Below are 11525 nucleotides of genomic sequence, written 5' to 3'. Positions count from 1 at the left end.
AGATAAATTAATGGCGAAAGCACTGCTCTTATACGGTGCTGATATTGAATCAAAAAACAAGGTATAGATCTACCAATTTCATCTTCAAAATACTAAAATGCATTCATTTTAACGTTGACCTGGGTAAGGGCCAGGCATTCATTTTAACGTTGACCTGGGTAAGGGCCAGTTTTCCATATTTGGAAGCTCAAGCATAACCTGAATGAAAATATTTTGAAATGAGTTAATTATCTAAGACTTTATTTTAAATATTGTTACTTTTAAAGAAGCATTCGAGGGTACAGGTTTTTTTTTAATGCTCTTGTGTTTTATGTTTTTTTTTTTTTTTTTTCAAAAAAACACTGAATTTGTAAAAGGTAATACTTTGTTGTTTTCATTTTTTTCCTGCCAGGTTTTTTTTCCCCTAATGAATGTAAAATGACAAAATTTGCCCTGGAAATAGGTTTTACATTAAAACTCCAAGAAAACTCAAACATGGTTCAGTGACTAGTAATCCTGCTGCTTGGGCAAGTTCCCCCCCCCCCCAAAAAAAACAGTAATAGATATGAGGTGATGGATTTCTCAGTGACAAGTCTTTTTCTCAGTGGCAAGTCTTAAGATATTTCTGATTGCGCATGAGGCAGAAGCGGAAAGGGAAAAAGACAGCAATCAGAAATATCAAGGCCAATTTGGAAATTAGGTAATGGAGGGAAAGACCATGAAGAGGTTTTCTCTGTGTGTGTGTCTCTGCACGTGTGTGTGTGTGTGTTGCTGTTGATCATTCATTTGTTTCCTTTGTATGGTGAGACAAGGTTCTTTTCAATTTTAGAGAAGGACAGTTTTCAGTTTGGGAGAGGGAGTTAGTGGGTTGTAAACTGCTTAGAGGTCAATTTCAGGAGGCCTCTGAGGATCCAGATTGCCAGTGAATAGGTGGTAATGTAGTGGGAAACACTTGAGCAGAGGGAACGACAAGTAATTAACTGACTTAGTGTCCTATTCTGGTAAAAATGACCAATTGGAGTCTCAACTCTGCTTTCAACTCTAGAGTATCTTGATGGGAAGGTGGGCGATAAGGGGCTTATAAGGAACAAGATCAGGTTGGATTTTGAGTTTACTAGACCTTGTTCTACTCTTACCAGGGAAAATTATGTGACGTTTTCAGCAAATGAGTCTCTCTCCTACTCTTTCCTCTTTTTGGCCAAATCCTCAAATGATAAAGGGAATTGGTTATGTGGATGAGCGCTGAGACTGAAGTAATCGTCTATTGCACTAGCTTCCAGCTAGAGTTGTGCATTCCAGTTACCTCAGGAAAATTTTTAAATAATCCACAAGTCTAGGCTTTCCCCTGAAGATTTTGATAGAGTAAGTCTAATAAAGCCTGGATATGTACATTTAAAAATGTTTCCTTGAAGCGAGGTATGGTGTTGCATGGCTGTAGTCCCAGCTGCTGGGGAGGCTGAGGTGGGAGGAGTCCTTGAGCTCAGGAGTTCGAGTCTAGCCTGGTCAACATAATGAGACCCTGTCTCTAACAACAACAACAACAACAACACATTTCTCAAAATCTGGATACACTTCTGCTTAAGAACCATGAATACATAAGTGTAATATGTAAATTCTTATATCTCAGAAACTTAAGTTATTTCTAGAAGAGTTGGAGTTGGATATGTGCAAATTCCTTTAAATCTTTCAAATGGGCAGTAGGAATATTACTAGCAATTTTTATTGCACATTGGAGCTTGAACTTTTGGTAAAACATGTGAAACTAAAGGAATATTTTACATTCAAATTCTTGCGTTATACACAAGAATTTTGTCTTAGGGTTGTATAATATGGAGATAAAAGATACATCCCCTGGCCTCAAGAAGCTCTTTGTTTAAATGGAAAAAAAATCATCTTCCAAAAGTGCCATGCCAAATGCTGGGTTAGAAGCAAAGAGTCTTGGAAGCAGTAAATGCTGAAAGTGAGTTTTTGAGATGATCAGAGTTGATGTGGTCAGGCAGCGAAGGGGTGTTTCCAAGGGAAGCAGCAGCACGTGGGAAAGCACAGAAGAGTGAGATGGAAGCAGCTACATTTGATTTACTTTCTATGAGTGTAAGTCCATGGGATCTTATATAAAGTTTCCAGTTCAGCTGAGAAATACGTAATTTTTTGAGTTACATATTGTTTTTATTTTATATTGTTTTACAGCATGGCCTCACACCACTTTTGCTTGGCATACATGGACAAAAACAGCAAGTGGTGAAATTTTTAATCAAGAAAAAAGCTAATTTAAATGCATGTGACAGATGTGGAAGGTATAGTTATTTATTTTAATCTGTGTGTTGTTCGAGATTGATAGCAGTCACTCAAGTCATAAGTAATAAATTAGTAAGATTAAATTATACTTATTGGGACATAGTGATCAGTATCAACACAAATCAGTTAAGTAGAAAAAGAATTGTTTGGACTGGGCAACATGAAGAAGAGTTTTAGTAGGATTCATCTTATTGTACTGACTGATGTTATTTGTTGTATGATGTTTTTGGTTAGATGATATTATGTTAGCTAAAGGGATTTCATGTTAATTTTATGAAATGTGAACTTTAACTTTTAGTTTACTTTATGACCCAGTATTGAACTTCTTAACCTTTTCTAGTAGTTTTTAACCTCAGTGTCTTATATTCTTTTCTGCTAAATATGCTGCATGAAACATAAATAGGAGTTGAAAATCCTTTTTTCTATTCAATGACTCTGCTTTAAGTTGCCTTGTTTGAAGAATATTAATGTTAGCTTATCCCTACTTGACAATTAATTGCTATTCCCACATACTGTGGGTCCAACAGCTTTTCCTTTTTTATTTCCAGTGTATTTTGATGGTTTTATTTTTAATTGGTATGGAGAGAGGGAGTGAAGATAGTTTTAAGTGGATACACTTTTCCTTTAATAAAGGCAAGCCGTAGGTGGGTGATAAAGAGAAAAGAGCTAGGCTTTGGATTCACACAAGACTGGGTTTAATCCCTAGCTTTCTTACTTGGTAAGTGTATGACCTTGGGAATCTTATTTACCACCAAATGTGTTGTCATATATGAAAAGTAGGAGAATATATCCTTCAAATTGATTGTGCATAAGTAAGGAAGATATATATGGCATTTAATTCAGTGCCTAGCACATGCTTATTGGCATCATTAACTGAAACTCCTATGACTATTCTTACCATTATTGTTAATATTACTGCTTTCAGCAAGCAGAGAGCTCTTACTTATCTTACCCTCTAGCTGATTTTCTATTACAGCATATCAGTCTAGGGAAGCTGTAAGGAAATCTTCACTTATAACTTTGTCCACTTCAGATAAGTGGCTCTAGCATTGTTTCTTGCCCATTGAAAGACTTTAATGTCTTCTACTTTCCAATACCTCACCGAGATAAGAGGTTTCCTTGTTGTCCCTTCCTTTAAACCTTGTTGGTATTTTACAAAGATGAACACTTAAGCACCCCAGTGCTTATGTGTTTTAGTGCATGTAAATCTTTAATTCTACATGGACAGGCAAGATGTTCAGTTGATAAAGTATATTAAATTAGCTTTTAAAATAAGTTTATTACAGTTCCTAAGGGAGAAATTATCTCTGTCATTTTAGAAATGCTCTGATACTTGCTGTACGTTGTGGATCAGCGAGTATAGTCAGCCTTCTACTTGAGCAAAATATTGATGTCTCTTCTAAAGATCTATCTGGACAGACGGCCAGAGACTATGCTGTTTCTAGTCATCATAATGTGTAAGTGTTTACACTAAAAGGAGAGTTAATGCTAAATTGAGGTTTAAAATAATTATAACAATAACATCTTACATATCAGGTGAGATGTCATAGTGCGGTTCAGCTAGTTTTAGAGTGGCAGTCAGTTAGTCCCCTGCATCAGCCAGAAATCAGAAAAAAAGCAAGACAATTTAGACGTACCAATGGATACAGGATTCTTTATCTCAGGACTTTTAAGACCTTGATACTTAGAGATCCCAACATTGTTCATTTCATCCAAGTATAACACCTATGGATGGGATTAAAAAACAGTGTCATATCTTTCATTTTTCTGATTAGTTTTTTGGGTCTTGAAATGTCCAGCTTAACAGAAAGCCTTGTACTGTCTTCTGGAGACTATTTCCTACATACTCCTTGAATTTTTCAATAACTGAAGGGATTCACTAAATCCAAGGAAGACAGTCCCTTTTATCAAGTCAGAAGGAGGAGAATAAAAAGGACATTCCAATCATTCTGATGTTTCCCTTGTTTCTGTTGCTGCGTTGTTGTCACTCAAACTGGTCCTGCTGCCTGGTAATGGTTGACCTTTGACACCAAGATGCCCTTACTGATTCAGATCCCTCCAGTCTTTAAGTTCCCATATCTATGCTTCTATGCTCAGCCATTGTTCCCAAAGCACCAGCACCCTGCTCTGGCAGCTGGGCATCCTGACTTGATCTGCAGACAATGTGAGCAAATTGACACTTCCCCCCATATTCAGAACCTAATGTGGAAACCACATCTTAGCCAAGAATTAGCTGAGACCTTCATGGTACGAGATCCTTTGAGGCTGTTTTTGGTCTTTTCTCTGGCAGATATTAATTGGGCTTGTTCTAAAGGGTCAGAGGGGTTCAAATAATGTGACAGAAAGAGATCAGTGTTTGTTTCTTCTTCTTTGCTATCAGATCTGTACTGTGAGGCACCTTTATATTCTGTATAGAATCTTAGGCAGTAGAAAGTCCCATATGAACCTTCTCTGAACAGTGGCTCCCAGTTGTGGTCGGCCCTTGAGTGATCTGTTTTACATGATAATGAAAATCATCCAAGCTACTTTCATCTGTAACTCAAGATTTTAAAATATTTTCAAATTCTACCTCACAGGGAGCCATTGAAGAGAATTCTCAAGTAGGTTAGTCGGACTTAACAGAACCAAGCCCTGTGCATGACTCATCACTAATCATGCGTAAAAGTAGGGCTTTGTGCTTGCTTCCGCAGCACATATCCTAAAATGGAAACAATACAGAGAAAATTAGCATGGCTTCTGCATAAGGAAGCAGCACAAATTTTTGAAGCATTCCATAGTTTGGTCAGTCACTGGAAGGTCATTTGACTATTTGCTGACTAGCTCTAAGGAAACAGTGTGAATCAAAGCAAAATGGGTGCCACCAAAATATTGAAATTGTGATTTGAACTAAAAAAATAGTCATGTAAGATGGTCTATGAGGTGACTCAGAGCTGAATAATGTGTTTGGTGCAAAATATGTTGTTAGTGTGTATGTCAAAAATTAGAGAATGTCAACTTACAACTTCATGGAAACTAAAAAACATATAGGTAGAGTTTTGGTCTCCATGTCAGCTGGAATTGAACATCAATATAAACCATTATCCTAAGAAAAATCTGCTGGCTCAGAGTTGGAGTCCGTAGAGAAGGATCACTGGTCCAAGCCAGGTCTTAACATCCATTGGTTTTTCTGCCCTTGGTGTGGTTGGTCAACTCCGTAATAGTGGACACTCACATTATCTACTTTAATGAGATATTTATGAGTAAATTTAGTTACAAACTAAGACGTAGTTGAGATGCCCAGAATTATAAGCCCTAAGGAGCAGGAAAACTAAGAAGCAAAATTAAGACTTAATAACATTTGCTAAAAACTATAACATTTGCATATTAGAACCTATGAACAAAATATGCATTGGGTTTTATTTGGGATTCCAAGATAATTTTAGTTATAATGTTTAGGAACAGATTATTCCTTTGCTTTACTATTTCTCTGAGCATTTTAAAAATGTTATCTTCTTAAATCTTTATAACGACCTAGTGAAATAAGGAGGCAAAGTCCTTCCTTTGTTGAAGAAGACAAGTAAGTCATCCAAGAACAAAGAGCTGTTCATTATGGAGCTAGGACTTAAGCAGAGTTGGAACACTTTCTATTATGTCATGCTAATGCAAGCTAATTTACTGGGTCACACTGCTCTCGATTTATGAGCATTTCACCCTACATTTTTGTCTTCTTTACTTAGAAGCTTCAAGAGAAGTTTGTAGAATGTACTCATAAATGGATGGGATAATACTGTTAAGTTCTGATATTATGATATTGTTTGAAATACTCTAAGAATTTTACATTTGGTAAGTTTTTTACATCAGTATTAAAATAGTAATTTGGTTTATTACATTTTTATACATAGAATTTGCCAATTACTTTCTGACTGCAAAGAAAAACAGATGCTAAAAATCTCTTCTGAAAACAGCAATCCAGGTAACACTTGTGATAGTGAATTACTTTAGGTCAGTTGTCCCCAATCTTTTTGGTACCAGGGACCGGTTTTGTGGAAGACAGTCTTTCTATGGGCTGGGGGAAGGTGGGGATAGTTTCAGGATTATTCAGTCATGTTACGTTTATTGTGCTACTTTATTTATATTATTATTACATTGTAATCTATAATGAAATAATTATACGACTTACCATCATGTAGAATCTGTGGAAGCTCTGAGCTTATTTTTCTGCAACTAGATGGTCTCATCTGGGGGCAACATGAGACAGTGACAGATCATCAGGCATTAGTTTCTCATAGGAAGCACACAACCTAGATCCCTCGGATGGGCAGTTCACAACAGGGTTCATGCTCCAATGAGTATCTAATGCTATCACTGATCTAGGAAGGGGCAGAGTTCAGGCAATAATATGAGCCATTATTATTGGTTGGCTGTAAGTACAGGTGAAGCTTCCCTGGTTTGCCTGCTGCTCACCTCTTCCTGTGTGGTGTGGTTCATAATAATCCATGGACTGCTACCGGTCTGTAGCATGGGAGTTGAGGACCCCTGCTCTGGGTGGTCCTACCATAGATAAAAAAGTAAAAGTAAGGAACTTTTGATCTCAAAAGAATGCTGAAGCAAAGTTATGTTACATATGCTTGTCCCAACAAGGTCTCACTTACTGACTTCATTCCTCCTCATTTGAAGTTGGAAAGAGACACATTTACTTTGTTGGAACAAGATGTGCTCTTCTATCTGCTGGTTAGTGGTCATGATAACAGCAATTTTGTTAGAACAAATGCTCTGCTACCATTTGCCAAAAGATTGTCATAATAAATATACAAATTTCTCAACTCTAGGCTCAGGAGATTATAATAAAATTAGAAAAATGTTTCATAATAACAACAATGCTAGTATGGTACCTGGTTGTGGACACCTAATACATTGTATAACTCAAACGGTATGAGGACACCTTTAATTTAGCCATCAATTTCTCAAAGAACTTTTGTAAGTTGGGTTTTATAAGTTGCAGGAGATAAAGATGGAGCAGACGTAATTTTGATCTTTAAGGTGCTCATAATAGAGTTGTCTCTATTTCATTTCTGTGCTTTTTCAATAGAATTTACAAAGAAAATATTTCCATTTATGTTTTCACTTCACTTAACAAATAACTATCGAATGTCTTTTAGATACTAACCATTTTTCTAATGCAACAGAACACAACAGAACACAATTAAAAATACAGACAGGAGCTTTTTATTATCATTGTCATTATTTTTTTATTTTACTACTTTATTCAGTTCTTACTGTGTGTTAGATGCCCACTGGAAGCTTATAATTTATTATATATTGATTATGTGCCAGACATATGTGTTGAGGAATGAAAGTTCTGGTAAAAAAAAAAAAAAAAAGTAGGTATGATTCAAGGGAAGCATGCAGAGTGAGAAGAATTTTTCTAGGTAAAGAATCAGAAGAATAATGTTTGACAGAAGGAACATGCAACAAGATTGTGTGTTGGCCAGAAGGAACATCTAAGGAGATTGCCTGTTTGGCACGAAGAGCAGCAAGTGCAAAAGACAAGATGCTTGAGTGAACTTTGCAGGGTTTCTGAGCAGTTCACTTTTGCTAGCACCAAAAGTGTGAGATACCAGAGGTTGGGAATGAGGTGAATACTTAGCTAAGGCAAGCTTATGACAGACTTTTTAATACTACAGAAATGAGTAGGTTTTATCCTGTGGGCCATGGGAAGTTTACCAGGTAGAATGCTTTGGACTGCAAATACTGATGAGCAGTGGCGAAAACAGTAGGAACCAGAGTTGTTTTGTTTGTTCGGTGATATCCTAGGGATCCCTCTTGTCCCTCTTTCTGTGCTGTCAACAGTGTTTTATTCATGTCTCCTTTCATGGTTGGCTAATCTGCAACAGCTCCAAATATCTTTTTCTCACAACACAACATCTCAAGGGCTTCTTTTCTTCACCTGTGTTTTCTAAACAGGGAGAAAACTTAGAAGCACACAAGGGGCTTCCTGTAACATTTCTTTGGTTGTGTTACACTACCTGCTCATTCCCAAACCAGGCACTGGGAATGCAAATACGTGATTAGCTTAGAATTAACGTTTCTCTTTCTGAGGCTGAGGAGGGAGATTGGGATAATAAACATCCCAATAGACTTGTGTTTCTTCTGCAAGAAAGAATAAGGAATGGCTATTGGTAGAGAGTGAACAATGTTTGCTGCAGGGGCTCATTGGAGACATTGGAGCAGGGGAGTCACAAGATTAAATTTGAGTATTAAGGCATTCTGGTTATGGTGTAAAATGGGTTAGCAAGCTTTTCCTGTAAAGGACCAGGCGGGAAATATTTTAGACTATGTGGTCTCTGTCATAACTACTTACCCCTGCTATTGTCTGCTGTTGTAGAGTGAAAGCCACCATGATTCTATGAAAGCAAACAGGCATGACTGAGCTCCTATAAAACTTTATTTACAAGCCATAAGGCAGATTTAATTTGGACTGTGGCCTATAGTTTCCTGGGATTGGTGGAAGGTTACCATGGAAAGAAACCAGGAGACAAAGGAAACTTTTGCAATAGTCAGCTATAGTTTCTGTCACACATCCTTGGACTAGTATCGATGTGTTATAAGGTTTTCACCCATCCATGGTGGAATAAAGTTAGGAATCTCAGTTACTCATTTTAATATGTTGGCCTTTGTTTTTATGGTGTTATGCCTTTTTATTTGTTTTGCTTAATTTTTTTCATGTAAGAACTAACATTAGTAGTTGACGGTTTTCTTTTAAATGGAAGCCATTTTGTAAAGTTTATGTTCCCAGTGGCAGTGGGAATATAAAGCAGAGGCAGAAGAGAGGTATAGTCTATATGATTTAGTGATAATTGAATGAGAAAGGCTTGGGGAACCGAGAGAAATGTCAGATGATTTACAGGTTTCCAGGTCGTACACTAGTATTTAACCTGATATGAGGAAGGAGTAGGAAATTTTCTGGTGAATACAGAAGAGCAAAGAGCTGCAGGTCAGCAGGAATGACCATTTTTTTCCTATGCATGTTTAATGGAATATTCATGTAGGATATTTTGAGTAGGTAATTGGATAACCAGCATTTATAACTCACATCATACTAGTTTGACTCTCAGTAGCAAGACTTGTCAAAGATCAAAGAATCTGAAAGTTGATGAAAATGTCCATGTGTATCACCATCAGTGACCGAAAGTCAGCATCCACAGAACACAGAATTGGGACAGGTGAACTTAATAGATAAAGATGGATATCAGAGTTGTGTTCCTCTTAGCGAATGATAGTCTCCATGACCTGTGTGAGTCATGGCTGCCAGAAAAGAAAGAGAGCAAGGAGTGTATTAAAGAAGCACAGCAAATTCAGTCCTAGAGTGCCCTGCTTGACTTCATGTCATAGTTCTGATTTCTAAAATACTATTTTCTGCAAAATATGCTTTCCGTTTCTCCCCTCTTTTAGCCTGCAACCAAACAGAATCCCTTCAGTGGGGCATTTTTGTGTTCTTCCTTTAAAAACATCAACATATAAATAACAAAAAGAAGTAAGAGAAAGAGTGTTTTTTTGTAGGCTAGTATTTAACGTAAACTTGAGAGTGAGTACCAAGATTATACTTAGAATTTACAGAACGGGTAGGAAGATGAGATAGAAATCTAACGATTACTGACTCAAACACAGTGTAGTTTCATTGCTTTATTGTCACATCTCTGAATTCACAACTATGAATTATATTCGTATGCACTATAACTTTAGAAAGCACCTTCCCAAACCAAATATTAAGTGATTGATTATGATTTCATTGACTTATTATAGAATTGACTTTCCAAGTGCTCATGAGAATTATTGAGAATTTGCTACATAGTAACATCTCAGCTGTGTCCACAAGAGCTATCTGTCACCTTGTCTTAATGACTATTGGCTCACTAGGAATATTGGTTTTGGCATTAAAATGATATTTTTCTAAATGCAGATAGGACCAGGGATCACTCTTGAACATTAATGTCCAAGCATCTTAAAATTACACATCAGGTTTCATAATCTGACTTCTGCCCCACTCTCCATCTTTAGCCCTTTTCCCTGTGCGCCCTTTCTCTGGCATTACTGAGCTGCTGGTAATGTCCTACTCACTCATTCACTCTTTCAGGCCTCACTCCTGCTCTTGCTGCTGTGTGGAATGCTGTTACCCTTTCCTTCCCTCTACCGCTTTTAATCTGGCTAGCCTCAATATTTCAGTCTGTGCTTGGGCATGTGTTCTAGAAAAGCCATCCCTGATACGCTTTATTTTCATTGTTTTTAAACCCTAATGCCTAGCATGTATGTAGCAGGACTCAATAAGAAATTTCTGAGTAAAATAAGGACTGTTTTTACAAAGATGATGTGCAGGACTGTTCTCTGCAGTCTTGGAGCAGAGGGGACAGACATGTGGGGGAATAATGTACAGTTCAGGTGGTAAAGATGCGGTAGAAAAATCAGTGAAGTCACAAGGCAGCCTCAAGAAGGAGGTACCTTTTTATCTGGGGAAAGACATGCAGAATCAAGGAAGACTTCACATATCATTGTTTTAAAAGATGAAAATAAGGCCAGTTGTTGTGTCTCACAACTGTAATCCCAGCATTTTGGGGGGCTGGAGGAGGTGGATCACAAGGTCAAAAGATTAAGAACATCCTGGCCAATCATGAAACACCATCTCTACTACAAATATGAAAATTAGCTGGTCATGATGGTGCATGACTGTAATCCCAGCTTCTTGGGAGAGTGAGACAGGAGAATCTCTTGAACTAGGGAGTCAGAGGTTACAGTGAGCTGAGATTGTGCCACTGCACTCCAGCCTGGTGACAGAGAAAGACCCTGGCTCAAACTCCCAAGAAGCTGGGATTACAAAAAAGCAACGAAATTACCTTTGTCATTATAGTAGAGGGAAACATTTTAGATATTAGGAGGACATTGTGCACTAATAAAAGTGTCAGTAGTAGTTTTGGAAATCATTTATAAGGTACTATTGTTGCAGAAAACAGGAGGCAGGAGAGACCCAGTGGGTGAAACAGGAGGATTTTATTTAGGTGCACACCAGTTCAGTGGATTTGCATCCAAATGCTGAGTCCTGAACAAAGACAGAGCCTGGCTTATAAAGGCAAGCTTACAGAAGCAGAACAAAGGCAGTTAATCATATAGTGACAGTTTTGCAACCTCAGCATAGCTTGTGACTTTGCAACTACATTGAAGGAAAAGAGGAACTTGCAAAATATAAACATTTGTACAAATAGCTATGAGTAAATGCTGAG

General features: G+C 37.4%; 1 protein-coding gene, 1 non-coding gene and 1 pseudogene across 2 annotated transcripts in view; 2 read left to right on the top strand and 1 right to left on the bottom strand.

The window, feature by feature from the left end:
- Positions 1-11525, bottom strand: part of LOC112633323 (putative ankyrin repeat domain-containing protein 20A5) — a 276236-nt gene that overhangs the window by 7434 nt on the left and 257277 nt on the right. The gene's annotated exons all lie outside the window — the stretch shown is intronic.
- Positions 1-11525, top strand: part of LOC112633322 — a 243062-nt pseudogene that overhangs the window by 134292 nt on the left and 97245 nt on the right.
- LOC112633829 lies at positions 4949-5055 on the top strand. The gene has a single exon (XR_003121599.1). It is a non-coding gene; the product is annotated as a U6 spliceosomal RNA (small nuclear RNA).

This window comes from Theropithecus gelada, chromosome 10 (genome assembly GCF_003255815.1).
Source record: "Theropithecus gelada isolate Dixy chromosome 10, Tgel_1.0, whole genome shotgun sequence".
NCBI lineage: Eukaryota > Metazoa > Chordata > Mammalia > Primates > Cercopithecidae > Theropithecus > Theropithecus gelada.
The sequence above is the reverse complement of the archived record's forward strand: the minus strand, read 5'-3'. Positions and strand labels throughout refer to the sequence as shown.